Genomic DNA, 20,375 nt, shown 5'->3' with positions numbered 1-20,375 from the left:
TAATTACTATTCATATATTTTCTGCATTAATCATGGACTTAACCAGAAATTACCTTTACTAAACTACTCGTACTTTATTGAAATACTATGTTTATACTGCAAGTACTATTTTGTGCAACTTGTTTCATAAGTGTCACCACTGGATAGGATCTCTCACAGCAATGGTCTAGTACTCAGGTTTGATACACAGGGAAGCTAAAGGGTTCCCCTCCCCTGTGATCATGGCATGTTCCAAGCAGACAATGCAAACTGATCAGAGCTGGCCCTCAAAGAAAAAGACCAAGTTCTACTGCTGTCCTGGAGCATTTGGTTCTCCCTGGCACTTATGCATGACTCATCCATTCTTCATTCATTCTTTCAGCAAACACGCCCTTTGTACCAATTATGGGCCCGATACTGTGATAGGCTTGGGGACGTAAAGAAAAACAAGAGTGCTCCTTAAGTGGCTCAACATTTTGTGGAGGAAACAGACAAGTGGAAACACCATCCAAATGCTGAAAGTGTGCGTGTGTAGCTGAAACAGCACACAGGAGGAGCGCCAAGGCCCACTCTGTTGCTCATCTGGCGGTGGAGGAGTGCTGGGAGCGTGGATATAGGTGTAATGATGAGCTTCCCCGAGGGAATTCGGAAAAATCTGCAGAACTTAGGTAAGTTCAGAGGTCAGCGGTTAGGGGAAGGGAGCAGAGAGAGGGTAAAGGAGAAGTACTGGTGTATCTCTTGTGGGAGCAATGTGGAATTTTTGCAAGCAGAAGAAGTAGCTTATAAAATGAATGAGAACACAGCACTTTTAGAGATACAAGTTGTTCAGTATGACTAGACTATCTCTTGAAAGAAACAAATGTGGGGAAATACACAGAGGGATTGTAGAGAACCATGTATGTCATGTTAAGAGTCAGTAAGGCTATATGTAACTGCTAAGGTAAAAGCAGGGAGTATCCAACTGAGAAGTATCTTGATACAGAATAAATAGTATTTTTTTATATGATTCCCTATGATGCCAAATAAAATGTTCTCAGGATGATCCAGAAACATATACAAGTGATCTGCTTCTGAGATGCAGATTAAATTTCCTCAAGGAATCTGGGTCACAGCTTATGCCATTTTACTTTTAAGAGGGATATGAATCAGAACCCGTTATGCATAATTTTCTGATGTAAAGAATAACTGTACATATATAACATGGCTTAATGAAAATGAAATAAAGAGGCTATAATAAAAAAAAATTTTAAGAATGTTCTAGAAAAGACAGGCTAAGTGGTTGATACCAGTTCAATTGTATCCCTCCACAAAAGATGTAGGAGTTCTAACCCCTGTTACTGTGACCTTACTTGGAACGAAGGTCTTTACAAAGGTAATGAGGTTAAAATGAAATTTTTAGGGTGAGCTCTAATTCAATATGACTAGTGTCCTATAAAAGGAGGAAAATCTGGACGTAGAAAGGGATATTGCATAGGGAGAAAGCCATATAAAAAGATTAGAATTTGCTGCTACAAGCCAAGGAAGCACCAAACACTGAGAGCTAAGAGAAGGGCCTGGAACAGATCCCCCCCACTGCCTTCAAAGGGGACATGAACTCTAGCTTCCAGAACTGTTTGAGGCACCCAGTCTATGATACTTCCTCACAGTAGCCCCAGGAAACTAATACAGCAGGGTTATAAGAAAGGTGACTTCTAAGAACTTACATGGCAACGAAAAGCAGTAACTTCCCCTAGACCGGATCCTGTATTCTCAGATAAAAATTCTATGAAGAACATTATTATGTCAGCTTACAAATATGATATATGGAAAGCAGATTACATATGTTATGTTAATTTAAATGTATGAAACATGTTAACTGTTACTATAGTTATATAAGAAAATATCCCTACTCTAATGGGATACACTGACACTGGGAAAGACTGAAGGCAGGAGGAGACAACAGAGGATGACAGGGTTGGATGGCATCATCAGCTTGATGGCCATGGGTTTGAGCAAGCTCTGGGAGTCGGTGATGGACAGGGAAGCCTGGCGTGCTGCAGTCCCCGGGGCGGCAAAGAGTCAGACAGCAATGAGCGACTGAAGTGAATGGGATGCACACTGAAGTATTTGGGGAAAAAGAGCCATGAAGCACGGAACTTACCCTCAAATGATATATTTAAAATATTAATATATTTATGAATATTACATATACGCATATAGACATAAATGTGTATTAATTTGTAATCACATACATAGGTAGAAGGGAAGTGAAAGGAAGGAGGGAGGGAGAAAGCTCACATAACAAAAGATGGGGGTGCAAAAAGTTACTAAACGTGAACCTAGTTACATAACACATGAATTTCTGTGAGCTATTTTTATTTCTGCAACTCTCTGTAAGTTTGAAATTATTCCCAAATAAAATATTTTTAGACGTTTTCTTAATGTTGAGTATGAATTATAAAACTTGCATGAGAAATAAATGCCCCACATAGAATGGTAATTACTTTCAAGATATTATTTCTAGAATGGGAGGAAAGAGAATTGGTTTTGGAAGGTCTAGTTGGGCTTCACTTCTTTCTGTAATATTCGCTTCAAAATATATCTGAAGCAAATATGACTGCTGTTAAGATCTAATAAAGCTATGTATTGATCATTATTGCTTTATTCTCTAAATTTTATCAAAAAAAGTTTTAATGCACAAAATTGGAAGTAAAATATTTTTAGTAGGACATAAATGTGATTAAAATACCTGAAGGAAGAAGTGAGAGAGAATGAGAGAGAAGAAAAGAAACATCAGAAACCGATTTAAGCTAAAGAAATTGTAAAATGCCTCAGAAAAATCTGAGATATACATTTCCATATATAAAACAAAAATCAAGTACCACAGTCATGGCATTTGTTTGAATACATTATTTAATATTATAACAGTGAAAGTCACTCTGCTAACTAAATTTGCCTTTGCTTAAAAATGAAAATTTCAGAATATCTACTTTATAGAAAGTAACCTAACACTTATTTGGAATATCTATTAATAGAAAAAAGGTTTATCTCTGTTCATTTTAACACAGTACTCACACAATTATTCGCTATTTCCTAGCATTGCACATACTTTGATATCCAATCTAAAGTTTATTTTCTAATGATAATTCTGAAATACAGTGAAAAGAATCAACCAGAACATAAAAAATAAGTAATGCTAGAAAAGCATGAATCAATCCTTTTCCTTTTATTGGGGGAAAAGGTCATTTTCTGGTTATCATGACCAAGGATATTGCTGGTTTACACCATATTTTTAGCTGGAAAAAAAAATCTGTTGGACATACAACAGTTATTGGCAAATCAAACAGACATAAATACCACAGTAAGCAGTCATTTATCGGGTATTGCTGTGCAGAGTAGCATGAAAGTATCCATAGGTAGAACACCCCCACTCCATCTCAGCAGAGATGCTGCTTTTCAGACCAACTGCCACTGCAGGTGACATGGCCCAGTGCCAGGAACACAGGCCGTGAGGGACTGGAGGCACCTCCTCCCAGCGCAGCAGAGCACCACCAGCGGCAACCGTGCTCGTGAGCAGAAGCGGGCGAGCAAGGCTCCTCTGCAAGCTCCACTTCCAGTCTCACGTTGTGAACCCATTAGTCTCACTTTCACTTCTCCAACCATAACCATTAGTCCCTGGCAGAAATGATAACTTCCAGCTGTACCAGACTGCACACTACTGTGATAATTTACACAAAGATTAAAAATGAAAAAGTAAATCGGATACTTTCTAACCCTTGCCCCCCACCCCTTATAAAAAATCTCTCTCCTCCCACCCTTCTCTATCTCCTTACTTCTAACCTCTAGAGAACATCAACTGCTCTGGGAATTCAGGATGTTACCATGAGGTTTCTCTCTCTCTTTTTTACCCTGAAGTCAGTGCATTAGGTACTTCAAGAATTTAATGAAAGAAATTAGAATTATGAAAAATTGCTCTTAAATTACTACAGGCATCTGTAAAATAATATACTAAGTAATAATGGAAGAATATCCAAATTCCAAACATGGTGATCGTGATGAATTTTTATATAAATGACGTTATTAACAAATTTAAGACAGTTGGTTCCTTGTTTAAAGAAACTGTTAACAGAAAGGGGATGGTCAACATAGAGATTCTAAAACGGAAGCACAGAAAGTAAGAATTTGGTAGTGTGCCCTAAACAAACCTAGAAAAGATGGTGTTCAACAACATAAATATGAATATTTTGATTCTTGTGGCAGGCACTATCTCTGTGTTGGAAATAGAGACATCAGGCTAACATGGCCAATGAAAATTCCTTTGGAATTTACGTGTCATTCCACTAGGGCAGGGACCTTGTCTATTTTGATTATCTTTGTAAACTCAGAACCTAGAAGAATGTAAGCACTGAAAAAGTACTGTTCAGTTAATTAAGATCATCCAATTATCTTTCATTATAAATCAGTATTACCATATGGAGACTGTTGCTTGTATTTGGATTCTCATAGAGTTTGGCTAACTCATACAGTGCTGGCCAGAATGAAGAAATATGCTGGCTTCTTTGAATTAAATTCTTTATAACAAATGATTTTGCTCTACATGCTATCACTTGAACATCTGCTTGTGTGTGTGTATGTGTGTGTGTATGTGTAGTCATGTCTTATTCTTTGCAAACTCATGGACTGTAGCCCACCAGGCTCCTCTGTCCATGGGATTTCCCAGCCAATAACACTGGGGTGGGTTGCCATTTTCTTCTCCAGGGGATTGTCCAGATTCAGGAATCGAAGCCCCGTCTCTTGCTTTTCCTGCATTGGGAGGCAGATTCTTCACCACTGTGCTGCATGGGAAGCCTGCAAGCTCTGCTTAGTGCAAATTAACAACTAAAATCTTCCCGGTAGCTAGCTGGTAAAGAATCTGCCTGCAATGCAGGAGACCTGGGTTCGATCCCTGGGTTGAGAAGATCTCCTGGAGGAGAGCACAGCTATCCAATCCAGTATTCTTGCCTGGAGAATCCCCATGGACGCGGGCTACCCATCCATGGGGTTGCAAAGAGTCAGATGTGACTAAGTGACTAAGCACAGCGCACAGCACACAGCACACAGCACAAGGATGAAATGAAGTCTCTGAATGCCACTGTCTGGCTGCTCCTAAGATTTTTCTATTTTTTACTGATTTTATTTCTGAATCCCTTTCCCTCTTGCTAAAAATCTTGATCCTAAGGACATGAACACTATTACCCATTTGCTTAATTTACAACTTTCAGAAACTGAATCTTCACTTTTTTGATCTTATTTTTTAAGTTATATAAAATGTTTAATAGTTTCAGAGTCAAAACTGTTAAAGAAAATAGATTCCACTTGTGAATATGACATTTCTTATTTGGTCAGTGAAACTTTGGGAAAGACCCCTGAAAGTTGGGTCAAAGGATAAATGAGTAATTTTGTTAGATACTGGCAAACTTTCCTTCATGAGGAGTGTGTTGTTAGCATTGCCATCAGCAGGGGAGAAGAATGCCTCTTTTCCCACAACCTTGTCAACAGAGCATCTGGGTGAATTTTTGCAATTTACCAAACAGAAAGATGAAGATGGTATTTCAGTACAATTTACATTTCTGTTATTTTGAGTGAGGTTGAGTATTTTTTTCATATATTTAAGGGGTACTGACATTTATTTTCTGTGAATTGCTGCTCACTTTTCTATTGGATTGTTGGGTTTATTCCTGTATAATTTTTAGGACTTCTCTATAAATGAGGTTCACTACCATTAGTCTAAGTTTTCAATCTCAAATATTTTTATTCAGTTTGTCAGCTGTCTTTGACTTTGCTTCTGATGTATTTTGCTATGTAAAGTTATCAATGTTTATGTACTCAATGTGACCAGTTCTTACTTTGTATTTTCAGTCAAAGTTGGGAAAGTTTTTCCCACCCTCAGGTAATACACAAACTCAATAATTTTTTTTCTAGCATTTGTTTCATCTTTTCACATTTAGATATCTAATCCTTGGTTTCTGATATGACAAATCTAAAAGTTATTTTTTTTTTTCATACGGTTTGCCCAAACCATTTATCATAAAGTCCATCTTTTCCCCACTGTTTTGAGGTTAGGATGAGGGTTTAGACCTTCTCTTCATTTAATCAGTTGTAAGCCACTAGGATAGTACTGTGGTGTTGGAGAAGACTCTTGAGAGTCCCTTGGACTGCAAGGAGATCCAACCAGTCCATTCTGAAGGAGATCAGCCCTGGGATTTCTTTGGAGGGAATGATGCTGAAGCTGAAACTCCAGTACTTTGGCCACCTCATGCGAAGAGTTGACTCATTGGAAAAGACTCTGATGCTGGGAGGACTGGGGGCAGGAGGAGAAGGGGACCATAGAGGATGAGACTGCTGGATGGCATCACTGACTCGACGGATGTGAGTCTGAGTGAACTGTGAGAGTTGGTGATGGACAGGAAGGCCTGGCGTGCTGCAGTTCATGGGGTCGCGGAGAGTTGGACACGACTGAGCGACTGAACTGAACTGAGGACAGTACAAAATAAGTACTCAAGAAGCATTTGATGAATGAATAAATAATTGTGCCTTATTTATTAACTGTACCTCAGGGGATTCTGATGCAGATAATGTTTTCTATATGCCACATTTTAAAATACACCTCTCTAAAGGACACCTGAAGCCAGCATTTCATAGTCCGTAAGGCACCGGAAGTCCACTGGGGAAGGAGAATGATGATCTACAGGTGACACATGTACAAAACCAGACTGAGAATGGGTTGTAGAAAGACCACAGGGTAGTATGTAGGATGTTTTTATGAAAAGTTTCAAGGAAGATGAGAGTTTTGGAGAAGAGCTGTGTAGGGTTTTGGTTTTTGAGGGTGTGGTGATGAGGATAAGGTTATGAGCTTTTACAATACTGTTTGGTTTAATTTTAATAGTAGGAGTTATGGGGGCACTGATCAAGCTTCCACCTTGCCTCATATGCAGAAAACAACATGACCGAGCAAAAGAAGATGGAAACCCTGAAAGACTAAAACGTGGACCGCATAGGTAAGAGCTCTAAAATGCTAACAGGAGGCTAAAAGACAAGGCAGAAAAATGTGGGTCATTTTAGCTAAAGAACAAAATGTTCTATGTATCTCAACTTTTTAGGACATTACAAAAACACCCAATGCTTAACAATGAGGACTTCAGAAAAATCCCAGGGACAGAGGAGCCTGGCGGGCTACAGTCCATGGGGTTGCAAAGAGTCGGGCACAACTGAATGAATACCACAGTCATGGCCATGATTCTAGAAAAAGCTATTCTCTGCTTCAGACGCAGGGAAATGTGTAATCCTTTTCATAAAAAGATTTCTTTTCAAAGAAAATGTTGCAAAACATTAGAATTTGAAAGTATAAACTTCACTTCCTGGAACTTTTTTTTTATGAGAATTATCTCATTCCTGCATGATGGTATGGGAAGCACTCTTCTATTCATTTTGGAATATTTCTATTAAGGTAGAGTAGTAAATAAAATTAACAGGCATTTTTCTCCTTAACTTCTTTAGGAGGCATAAGATTGCATGAAGCAATAGTTGTAACACTGCAGGGTAGGTTTATAAAATATATATATAGAGAGAGATGTGCTATACATGACAAAAGCACAAAGTATGGGGGAAGAAATGTAGCTGAATTGGAACAATCACTACATTTTACTGAAATTAAGCTAATATTAATCTGAAGTAGACTGCAATAGATTAAGATGAGTTTTGTCCTTAGAGTAATGACGAGGAAAGTATCTAAAAGAAACAGTTAAAAACAAATTAATGAAGAAACAAAATCATAGACTAGAAATATCTAATACAAAAGAAAACTTAAAAGCAGGAACAGAGACACAAAAAGACCCCAAATTAAAGAACATAATTATCAAATTGGAGACATGAATCTAATCATATGAACAACAGCATTAAATAGTAGAAACAATCAGACTGAATAAATAACACAATCCAACTATATGCTACTTACAAAAGATACACTGTAGAATCAAAGACAAAATAGGCTGAAAGCAAAACAATGAGAATCTATGTGCCATGCAAACAGTGATCACAAGGAAGCTGCAGGGCTCCTCTAACACCAGGAAATCAGACTAAAAATTCATAGAAACAGAGGCACAATCTGTAATGAAAAAAAGACCAAGTAAATAGTGCTGAAAAATGCCCTACCTTGAAAACAAAGATATCAAGTCCTATCTATAGAACCTAGAGGTATTATCTTAAATGGGAAAAGCATCTTTGCAATGTAATTAAATTAAGGATTTTGAGATGGCAGCATTGTCCTGGATTAGGAGGAAGGGCACTAAATATAATCACATGTATCCTCATAAGAGGGGCTTCCATGATAGCTCAGTTGGTAAAGAATCCACCTGCAATATAGGAGACTTCAGTTCGATTCTTGGGTCAGGAAGATCTGCTGGAGAAGGGATAAGCTACCCACTCCAGTATTCTTGGGCTTCCCTTGTGGCTTGAAAGGCTAGTCACTCCAGTATTCTGGCCTGGAGAATTTCATGGACTGTATAGTCAATGGGGTTGCTAAGAGTTGGACACGACTGAGTGACTTTCACGTCACATCCTTATAAGAAGCTGGAAAGAAATTTCACTATAGACAAAAGAGGAGAAGATGACATGAGGGCACAAGCCTCCCTTTACCCTAAAGGGAGTACAATGTTGATTTTGTACTTCTGGTTTCTAAAACCATGAGAGAATAAATTTTATTCTTTTAAGCCACTAAGTTGATGGTAGTTCAGTATAGCAGGCATAGGATACTAATACATGTATGTAAAAACAGGATCCAAAAAAATACATGAACTAAAAAACTGTAGTGAAAATAACATATGGGAATTTCAACATTGAACTAGCAAAAATTTATAGAAATAGGTACAATCAGCAAAGGTATAAAGACAAACATAAAAAATTTGATAAACTGACATCTATAGAATACTCCTCAATGGCAGAATACCCATTCTTCTTGAAAGCAAATGGAGAATTCTCTAATATAGACAATATAATAGATCACAAAGCAAGTCTCAATACACTTAAAACAACAGAAATCATACAAGTATATTCTCTGATCACAGTAAGACTATATTAGAAATTAAAAACAGAAGGAAATTTGGAAAATCCACAAATATTTAGAAACAAGCAGTATACTTCTGAAAAACCCATGAGTCAGAAAGGAAATCACAGCGAAATTATAAAATATTGTGAGATGAATGAAAATAAGCAAACAAAAGATCAAACTTAGGGATGTGGCAAAGACAGTACATAAAGAGAAATTTGTAACTATAAATATTAGAAAATAAGGTGTGCTCATGTGCTTAGTCATTCATATGTGTCTGACTCTTTGCAACCCTGTGGACTATAGCCTGCCAGGCTCCTCTGTCCATGGGATTTCTCAGGCCAGAATACTGGAGTGGATTGCCATTACACTCTCCAGGGGATACTCAACCAAGAGATCAAACCCATTAGGGATCCATCCCACACTCACCTTTCTGTACAGCACAAATTAACACAATACTGTAAATTAACTATATTTCAAAAAAAATTTTTAAGTCAAAATAACACACTATTTTCTCAAATTGAGAATCTAGTAAAAGAGTAAACCAAATTCAAAGCAAGCTAAAGGGAAGAAAATTATTATTAGAGTGAAAATCCAATGAAAGGAAAAAAAGATACACAGTAGAGAAAAAATAATGAAACGACATGTAAGTTCTAAGAAAAGATCAATAAAACCAACAAAGTGTTAGCAAGACTGATTAAGAAAAAAAAAAATACAACCTACAAAAAAATCAGGAATAAATGAGGTAATACTATTACCAAACTTAGAAAAATAAAAATTATAAGGCATACGATGAACAACTTTTTACCAATAAAACAGACAATTTAGGCTAAATGGCCAAATGCCTAGAAAGACACAAACTACTGAAATAGATTCAAGGAAAAAATTCAAGACTGAATAAACCTATAACAAGCAGAAAATGATTTGGTAATTTAAAATCTCCACACCACTCACATACAAGTTAATGTCCTGATGATGTCAACAGTTGACTCCAATCAAACATGTAAAGAAAAAATAATAGCAATCTCTTACAAAGTCTTTCAGAAAATAGAAAAGGGAACACTTTGTGCTATCTCATTCTATGAGGCTAATATAAATCCTGATATTAAAATCATAAAAACATATTATAAGAAAACTACATCTCAATATTCCTCATGAATATAGACAAACAAGTCTTCCCAAATAGTAATATCTCAACAAATGTTAACAACAAAAATTGCAGTATACATCAAAAGAATTCATATCATCCAAAGGTAATATACCCAAGGAATGCAAGGTTGGTTTGACATCCAAAAATCAAGTAATGCAATGGATCATATTTTATTTCTTGTTTCTTGTTTGAAAGACTTCCAACTGTTCCAAGTTCACAAAGAATTCCTCTTGTGTTAATTTCTAAAAGTTTCTAATTTTGACTTTTTGTTTATTAAATTATTTCATTTTTAAAGCATCAATGTATTTTATTTTTAAATTTATTTATTTTAATTGGATGATAATTACAATATTGTGATGGTTTTTGCCACACATCAACATGAATCGGCCATGGGTATACATGTGTCCCCCCATCCTAAACTGCCCTCCCATCTCCATCCCCACCCTATCCCTCTGGGTTGTCTAAGAGTACCTTAGGGTGACCTGCTTCATGCATCAAACTTGCTCTGGTCATCTGTTTTACACATGGTAATGTACATATTTCAGTGATATTCTCTCAAATCATCCCACCCTTGCTTTCTCCCACTGAGTCCAAAAGTCTGTTCTTTACATCTGTGTCTCCTTTGCTGCCCTACATGTAGGATCATCAGTAACATCTTTCTAAATTCCATACATGTGCATTAATACACAGTATTTGTCTTTCTTTTTCTGATTTACTTTGCTCAGTGTAATAGGCTCCAGTTTCATCCACCTCATTAGAATTGACTCAAATACATTCCTTTCTATAGCTGAGTAATATTCCATTGAGTATCAGTCAGTCAGTCAGTTCAGTCGCTCAGTCGTGTCTGACTCTTTGCAACCCCATGAATTGCTGCACGCCAGGCCTCCCTGTCCATCACCAACTCCCGGAGTTCACTAAAACTCTCGTCCATCGAGTCGGTGATGCCATCCAGCCATCTCATCCTCTGTCATCCCCTTCTCCTCCTGCCCCTAATCCCTCCCAGCATCAGAGTCTTTTCCAATGAGTCAACTCTTCACATGAGGTGGCCAAAGTACTGGAGTTTCAGCTTTAGCATCACTCCTTCCAAAGAACACCCAGGACTGATCTCCTTTAGAATGGACTGGTTGGATCTCCTTGCATATATGCACCACAATTCCCTATCCATTCATCTACTGATGGACATCTAGGTTGCTTCCATGTCCTAGCTATTATAAATAGTGCTGCAATGAACATTGGGGTACATGTGTCTCTTTCAAATCCTTGGGGTGCAAAGCTTTAATATGTTTTAATTTTCATTTTTGATATAAGGTCCTAACTTTTTTTCCATATTAATATCTGTTATGGGTTGAACAGTATCCCCCAAAATTTATTTGTTGAAATTCTAACTTTCCAGTATCTCAGAATGTGACCTTATTTGGAAATAGGGCCATTACACATGTAATTATTTATGTTAAGATGAGGTCATACTGGAGTAGAGTGTATCCCTAACGCAATATAACTGGAGCCCTTATTAAAAGGGAAAGTCTAGATACACAGATAGACACACGTAAAGGGAGGATGATGTTTAGAGAAGAACACAGCTAAACACAGGCCAGCAAGAGATCTAGATCTGATCCTTCCTCCACAACCCTCAGAAGGAACCAACCTTGCCGAACTATGATTGCAGAGTTCTAGTCTCCAGAACTGAGACAACATATTCCTGTTCTTTGGCCACCCCGTACTTCCGTCACTTTGTTATGGCAGCCCTTGGGAATCAACACAAAATTACTATTTATCTCAGCATCTAAGTTGACAAGCCCTTCCTTTGCTACAGATTTGTAATACCAACTCTATGACAGATGAAGTTTCTTTATATGCCTTTGTCCGTTTCTGGGTTCTCTGTTCACTTTTATTAGTCTCTTTTTCCTAATTCTCCATAATTACTACAGCTTTATAATAACTATTGACATATAGTAAAACAAGTCCCTCTGAAATTGTTCTTGCTTTCAGAAAGGATTTTGACTATAATTGGTCCTTTGACCTCTGCAATCAGGTTTTCACATTCCAACAAAACAAAACAATTCTATTGGAACTTGGACTGGATTCTATAGTGAATTTATAAATACATTAGGAGAGAATTAATCTACCAACACATCTTTTGCCCCCCACTTATTTAGGTGTTCTTTTTGAACTAGATTTAACAGCAAATTACATAGCAGGATTAAAGGCAAACCAAACAATAATAGCTTTAGATTGAAAAACTACTAATAAAAATCTATCCCCATCCTCCCAGGATTTAGATCCAATGAGGGAGGTGGAGGAAAGGATATGCCCATAGTTGAGAATAATTATTATAAACTATATTGCTCTGACAACTTATATTCTTTGCCACATCATTATCAATGTGGAAAATAAAAGGCAATTGGAAAAGGAATAGTATGAAAAAAAAATGTTAGCTTCTAGAACCTGTATTCTAAAAAGCTTGTTTAAAAAAATTTTGGTTTTTAAACAAAACATTTTTTGTTTTAAAAAAATGTTCCCTAGTCAGTGCTCTGAAAAGTTAGAAAAGACTGACCAAGTTCATTCACATACATAAGATCTATGAAGGCTTATCCTCAATAGACTTAAACTTTAGCATAGACAGGAAAAGACAAGGTAGGTGGTGAAATAAAAAATGAAAATTTAATTTTTCTGTTAGAAAACAATACAAAATCACTTTTAATCTGTCCATGTCTTCTTGGAAAGAAGAAAACATACTCACTTTATTTTTCTTTACCTTTTCAAGCAAGTGACAACTCATATCACTTTTATGACACAGCAGGAAAGAGAGAAGCTATAGAAAACACACAAAAGCAAATGGGATTCTAACTGGTAACCTGAGTGCAATTCATCAGTAGAAGATGCCCTTTATTAAATTCATGCCACCTCTCAGCCCTGAAAAGCTTTCTGTTTCAACAACCTCAGTTATCAAACAGGAAGTAATCTCCAAAGAGTACAGATACTCTCTGTCTGGTTCACTGAGTCTAACTAACAGTGCTGCTATACAAACAGGCAACTTAGTAAGTACTGGTTAAATGAACAAATTACTATTATAACTTGGATAAACTATACATCCTGCAGCTAAAACAAAACGCTCCACTTCACCAACTGCTATAAACTTTTAAAGTAACATTACTGCTGAGAACATGGTTTCCTTATTATGTCTTATGTCTCTTATTCAACGTAAAACTCAAGGGTTCTAAGAGGCAGTGTAATATAGGTCCATAACATTGACATTATATCATGAGATAAATGATGAGCAATCTGAACTCATACATTTTTATATTATTTGAAAGTATGAAGGCCTGTTTCTCATTTATATTTCTGAAGCAGCATTTGGAATATTTTTTTTTTCCTGATCTAGGTAATATTAAATAACACAGACCACTCTCTGGGATGTAGTTAAGACCGCTTTGGCTTTTCCCTGATTCCAACTCTTCAGAACAAAGAAAATTTAATTTATATACCTGAAAGAATAATCAGACCTCTGAGGGTTTTCCTTCTAAAATACACAGGATTTTGTATATACATTCAACACTTTAGCCAATTCAGTAATTCTTATTTAGATCTTCACTACCTACAGAAAGCTCTAAGGAGTAACATGGTTAGGTAAGGTAGCAGTTAGAGTCCTCCAAAAAAAAAGAAAATGTAGGGTTACTGTCCAACATCAGAATCATGCTCCTAAAAATATTCTATTCCCTTGAGATAATATCTGGGCAACCAAATACTTAAAAAAGACGTGCTGGGTATCTTAAAATGAGTATGTCAGTTAATTAAATCTGGGATCCCCTGCTACCAGTGGAGTACTGTACAATCTGTTATTATTCACTGTCCTACAGATCATCTGCTCTTGGTGCTGGTTTGTTCCAGGAAGAGAGACAGCTGCAACACTATATCCCTGTTCAACCTGAGGACCATCTGACTTTAATTGTAACACACAGCTTGATGTGGCTCTGACTATGAGAAGCCAAAGTATCGTCTGTAATAATCTGGAAAAGCAGAAACCTGCCAACAGAGGGCTGAAAACAGGGACTTGCTCTGTCTGGCTGCCTGACGGGCTGCAGGAAATATGATTAATGAGTAAGGTATAATGATATCAGGAACCCGATTAGCACCACAAAAAGGTCACAGATCAAAGTAGTATGCATTTCATGAGCTACAATCATTGCATAAAATCTGTGGACTTGAAGAGGTAAACCCCAAAGAGGAGGGGGATAAAACCCTTACGTGATAGCATGCTAACAGACACATAAAACACCATACTAACAGTTTAGTCACAGAGAGTCAACAGAGAACTTTAAAACGAGTCAATATGAACGGCACTGTAGGAAAGCTTTGTTCATCATAGGTGCAAAATAAACATTTTTCAAAGAATGAATGAGTTATTAAATTCTTTCATAAAGACACATGTAAGAAAAATTATGTACTTTACGAATTAGGAGTTAAAATTATCAGAGAGGTAAATACTGTACTATAAAATGTTTGAATTTAATTTCCAGTGAATTTTTATGAGCTCTGTTACAAATATAAGCTTATTCAGACGCCTAAACTATGAAGACATCTGTCAAGTTTGCAGGAAGCGGAATCGCTGGGAAAAATGTTTAATAATTCAATAATAAGTTATAATGGGCTTCCTTGGTGGCTCAGACAGTAAAGAATCCACCTGCCACGCAGGCAACCAAGGTTCAACCCCTAGGTTGGGAAGATCCCCTTGGAGAAGGGAATGGCAACCCACTCCAGTATTCTTGCCTGGAGAATCCCATGGACAGAGGAGTCTGGCAGGCTATAGCCCATGTGGTTTCAAAGAGACATGACGGAATAACTAACACTTACTTACTTATTTCAGTTATAATAAATGTGCGAGTATTATTAAACACTGTATAAAATTTCATAATCATATCTAAGCATGAGCAGGCAAAACTGAAGCTTCAATGAAAAACAATTTGGTAAGCTGCCACCTTCTTTTCCTCCGTGTCCATGGAAGACTTGTTCCAAATAGACCTGGTTTTTCCGAGGAGAGAGCAGTCTGAGTACGGGTGAGGGTACTGTCAGGAGAGTGGCTTACCTTACTTTATATAATCATATTTCCTTAAATGTCAAAATATTACTGAAGAGTTTTAAATATAATTTATTCAAATGATTCTGCCTCTTAGACCTTTTTTTAAAGAAATACTTTAACAAATTTCTTTGTATTTGTAGCCATACTAAACATGGCAATGATGAATTAATGAATTAACAGACAACTGGTTCCCTTGAGACTTAAAAGTTTAAATTGAGAAAAAAATGTTTCAATAATGATCACAAAAATGATTTCAATTTTTATAAGGGATATATTTCTCAAGAATGGGAATGACTATTTATATCTTTCAAATATTATATAGATTTTATCTTATATCCACCTAATAGTTAACAAAAACATTCATTCAAAATGGTGATTCAGAAGGAACCATTAAAAAGCAAAAGACAAGCCACAAACTGAGAAAAAGATCTGCAAAACATATGTTGGACAAAGAACTTTTATGGGGAATATATAAAGATGTCTTACAACAAAATAATAAAAAGACAAACAACACAATTAAAAAACAGGCAGAAGATTTGAATAGATAGTTCACCAAAGAATATATGAGTAGAAAATAAGCCTGTGAAAAGATGGTCAACACCGCTAGTCATTACTGAAACACAAATTAAAATCACAATGAATCACTGAAGAGCTAAAGTAAAAAAGATCGACAAGTACAAACCTTTGCAAGGATATGGCAAACTGAAACTTCACATACTGTGTACGGGAATGCAAAACAGTAAGTATATTCTTATCACGTGTGCATGTGGTCAGTCATGTCTGACTCTGTGCAACCCCATGGACTGCAGTCTGCCAGGTTCCTCGTCCATGGGATTTTCCAGGCAAGTGTACTGGAACAGGTTGCCATTTCCTACTCCAGGGAATCTTCCCAACCCAGGGATCAAACCCACATCTCCTGCATTGGCAGGCAGATTGTTTACCACTGTACCACCTGGGAAGCCCTACTCTTATCATATGACTCAAGGATTAAAACTCCTAGGAATCTATCCAAGAGAAATGAAAACAGATAGCGACTCTAAGATACATGCAAATATTCTTAATAGCCTAAAACTGGAAAAAAGCCAAATATCTGTAAGCTGGTAAATAAACAAAATATGTTATTATGTATGCAAAGGGATAATATGCAGCAACACAAAGAAACTTCTGCTATATGCACAAGATGAGTCTCAAGAACATCATGCTCAGTAAGAGAGCCAGGTACAAAAGGACTACACTCCTCAGGTTTCTATCCATGTAAGATTTCTAGAAAAAGAAGAGCTATAGAGACAGAATCAGTGATTGCCCAGAACTAGGATTGGGAGCAAACATATAGCAGGAAACATTCTGGAGTGATGTGAGCTGACTGTGTTGATGCTTACACAATTCTATAAATTTGCTAAAACTCATTGAATTGAGAACTTTTTAAAAGGTGGCTTTTATGGTTTGTCGATTAAACCTAGTAAATGTGTTCTGGAAATGTAGAAAATAACTGTAGGTAAAAACAAACTCACCCACCATCCCGAAAACTACTGAATCACTGTACCTTCTACTGACATCTATGCACTGCTGAAGGGGGTTAAAAAAAAAAAAAATCGCACAATGATAGACAGTTGCCACATATAAAAGTTTAACATTCCTTCCACATCTTTCAGAACTAAGCTTTGTCTTAGGCTTCCATTTTAATTATAGTAAGTTGAAAATCTTGAAAAATGTGTGAGGTAAACCAAAATGCAACAGGTACCTTAAGACTGTGATAGAATAATGTTAGGTGCTATTTACTAAATGTTTCCTATAAGCCAGAGAAAACTCACGATATTCTACATACATAATTGTAGCTTTATGCAAATAATTTTCAAATTTCAGTGAGGAAACCAAGGTTCAGAAAGGTTGAACTGCCTAATGTCCCATAACCAGCAATGTGATTCAGGATTAGGAAAAAAAGTCTAATGTCAAAGCCTATGTTCCTTCCACTCCTTCAAATTGCTTCCAGTATACATAAAATGTGAAATATGAATAAAAGCAAGATTACAAATAGGATCTACAGTACAGGATTAAAATATAATCGTTGGTAGATAAAGTAAGAAAAGGCATCAAGAAAACGAAAATGAAATAATTTTGTTTTTGGTTCAGTTTAGTTGCTCAATCGTGTCCAACTCTTTGCAACCCCATGGACCACAGCACGCCAGGCCTCCCTGTCCATCACCAACCAACTCCCACAGTTCACACAAACCCATGTCCACTGAGTGGTGATACCATCTCATCCTCTGTCGTCCCCTTCTCCTCATGTCCTCAATCTTTCCCAGCATCACGGGTTTTTCAAATGAGTCAGCTCTTCGCATCAGGCCAAAGCATTGGAGTTTCAGCTTAGACATCAGTCTTTCCAATGAACAATTAGGACTGATCTCCTTTATGATGGACTGTTTGGATCTCCTTACAGTCCAAGGGACTCTCAAGAGTCTTCTCCAGCACCACAGTTCAAAAACAAAATTCTTCAGCACTCACCTTTCTTTATAGTCCAACTCTCACATCCATACAAGACTACTGGAAAAACCATACCTTTGACTAGATGGACTTTTGTTGGCAAAGTAATATCTCTGCTTTTTAATATGCTATCTAGGTTGGTAATTACTTTCCTTCCAAGGAGTAAGCGTCTTTTAAATTCATGGCTGCAGTCACCATCTGCAGTGATTTTGGAGCCCCCAAAAATAAAGTCAGCCACTGTTTCCACTGTTTCCCCATCTATTTCCCATGAAGTGGTGGGACCGGATGCCATGATCTTCGTTTTCTGAATGTTGAGCTTTAAGCCAACTTTTTCACCCTTCTCTTTCATCAAGAGGCTCTTTAGTTCTTCTTCACTTTCTGCCATAAGGGTGGTGTCATCTGCATATCTGAGGTTACCGATATTTCTCCCAGCAATCTTGATTCCAGCTTGTGCTTCAGGCAGCACAACAGCATTTCTCATGATGTACTCTGCATATAAGTTAAATAAGCAGGGTGTCAATATACAGCCTTGACGTACTCCTTTTCCTATTTGGAACCAGTCTGTTGTTCCACATCCAGTTCTGTTGCTTCCTGACCTGTACAGACTTCTCAAGAGGCAGATCAGGTGGTCTGGTATTCCCATCTCTTTAAGAATTTTCCATAGTTTGTTGTGGTCCACACAGTCAAAGGCTTTGGCATAGTCAATAAAGCAGAAACAGATGTTTTTCTGAAACTCTCTAATTTTTTTGATGACCCCACAGATGTTAGCAGTGTGATCTCTGGTTTCTATGCCTTTTCTAAAACCAGGTTGAACATATGAAAGGTCATGGTTCACGTATTGCTGAAGCCTGGCTTGGAGAATTTTGAGCATTACTTTACTAGCGTGTGAGATGACTGCAATTGTGTGATAGTTTGAACAGTCTTTGGCACTGCCTTCCTTTGGGACTGGAATGAAAACTGACCTTTTCCAGTCCTGGGGCCACTGCTGAGTTTTCCAAATTTGTTGTCATATTGAGTGCAGCACTTTCACAGCATCATCTTTTAGGATTTGAACTAGCTCAATTGGAATTCCATCACCTCCACTAGCTTTGTTCGTAGTGATGCTTTCTAAGGCCCACTTGACTTCACATTCCAGGATGTTTGGCTCTAGGTGAGTGATCACACCATTGTGATTATCTGGGTCGTGAAGATCTTTTTTGTACAGTTCTTCTGAATATTCTTGCCACCTCTTCTTAGTATCTTCTGCTTCTTTTATGTCCACATCATTTCTGTCCTTTATTGAACCCATTTTTGCATGAAATCTTCCCTTGGTATCTCTCATTTTCTTGAAGAGATCTCTAGTCTTTCCCATTCTATTGTTTTCCTCTATTTCTCTTCAATGATCACTGAGGAAGGCTTTCTTATCTCTCCTTGCTATTCTTTGGAACTCTGCATTCAAATGGGAATATCTTTCCTTTTTCCTTTGCTTTTAGCTTCTCTTCTTTTCACAGCTACTTGTAAGGCCTCCTCAGACAGGCATTTTGCTTTTTTGCATTTCTTTTTCTTGGGAATGGTCTTGATCCCTGTCTCCTGTACAATGTCACGAACCTCCATCCATTGTTCTTCAGGCACTCTGTCTATTAGATGTAGTCCCTGAAATCTATTTATCACTTTCACTGTATAATTGTAAGGGATTTGATTTAGGTCATACCTGAATGGTCTAGTGGTTTTCTGCACTTTCTTCCATTTAAGTCTGAATTTTGCAATAAGGAATTTTTGATCTGAGCCATAGTCAGCTCCTGGTCTTGTTTTTGCTGACTGTATAGAGCTTCTCCATCTTTGGCTGCAAAGAATATTCTCAATCTGGTTTCGGTATTGACCATCTGGTGATGCCCATGTGTAGAGTCTTCTATTGTGTTGTTGGAAGTGGGTGTTTGCTATGACCAGTGCGTTCTCTTGACAAAACTCTGTTACCCTTTGCCCTGCTTCATTCTGTACTCCAAGGACAAATTTGCCTGTTACTCCAGGTGTTTCTTGACTTCCTACTTTTGCATTCCAGTCCCCTATAATGAAAAGGACATCTTTTTTGGGTGTTAGTTCCAAAAGGTCTTGTAGGTCTTCATAGCACCATTCAACTTCAGCTTCTTCAGCGTTACTGGTTGGGGCATAGACTTGGATTACCGTGATATTGAATGGTTCGCCTCGGAAATGAACAGAGATCATTCTGTCGTTTTTGAGATTGCATCCAAGTACTGCATTTCAGACTCTTTCGTTGACTATGAGGGCTACTCCATTTCTTCTGAGGGATTCTTGCCCACAGTAGTATATATAATGGTCATCTGAGTTATATTCACCCATTCCAGTCCATTTGAGTTTGCTGATTCCTAGAATGTCGACATTTACTCTTGCCGTCTCCTGTTTGACCACTTCCAGTTTGCCTTGATTCATGGACCTGGCATTCCAGGTTCCTATGCAATATTGCTCTTTACAGCATCGGACCTTGCTTCCATCACCAGTCACATCCACAACTGGGTGTAGTTTTTGCTTTGGCTCCATCTCTTCATTCTTTCTGGAGTTATTTCTCCACTAATCTCCAGTAGCATATTGGGAACCTACTGACCTGGGGAGTTCATCTTTCAGTGTCCTAT

The 20,375-nt window shown here is 37.4% G+C and overlaps 1 protein-coding gene and 1 long non-coding RNA gene across 9 annotated transcripts in view; one reads left to right on the top strand and one right to left on the bottom strand.

Moving 5' to 3' along the window:
* The window catches only part of LRBA (LPS responsive beige-like anchor protein), a 757,794-nt gene that overhangs the window by 143,955 nt on the left and 593,464 nt on the right, over positions 1–20,375 (bottom strand). The window lies entirely within an intron of this gene.
* On the top strand, positions 559–14,136 carry LOC139176819 (uncharacterized). The gene is made up of 3 exons (XR_011561288.1): positions 559–647; positions 6,933–6,995; positions 14,048–14,136. It is a non-coding gene; the product is annotated as an uncharacterized lncRNA (long non-coding RNA).

This window comes from Bos indicus, chromosome 17 (genome assembly GCF_029378745.1).
Source record: "Bos indicus isolate NIAB-ARS_2022 breed Sahiwal x Tharparkar chromosome 17, NIAB-ARS_B.indTharparkar_mat_pri_1.0, whole genome shotgun sequence".
In the NCBI taxonomy this organism is placed as follows: domain Eukaryota; kingdom Metazoa; phylum Chordata; class Mammalia; order Artiodactyla; family Bovidae; genus Bos; species Bos indicus.
Note: the sequence above shows the minus strand (reverse complement) of the source record. Positions and strands in the feature narration are given on the sequence as shown.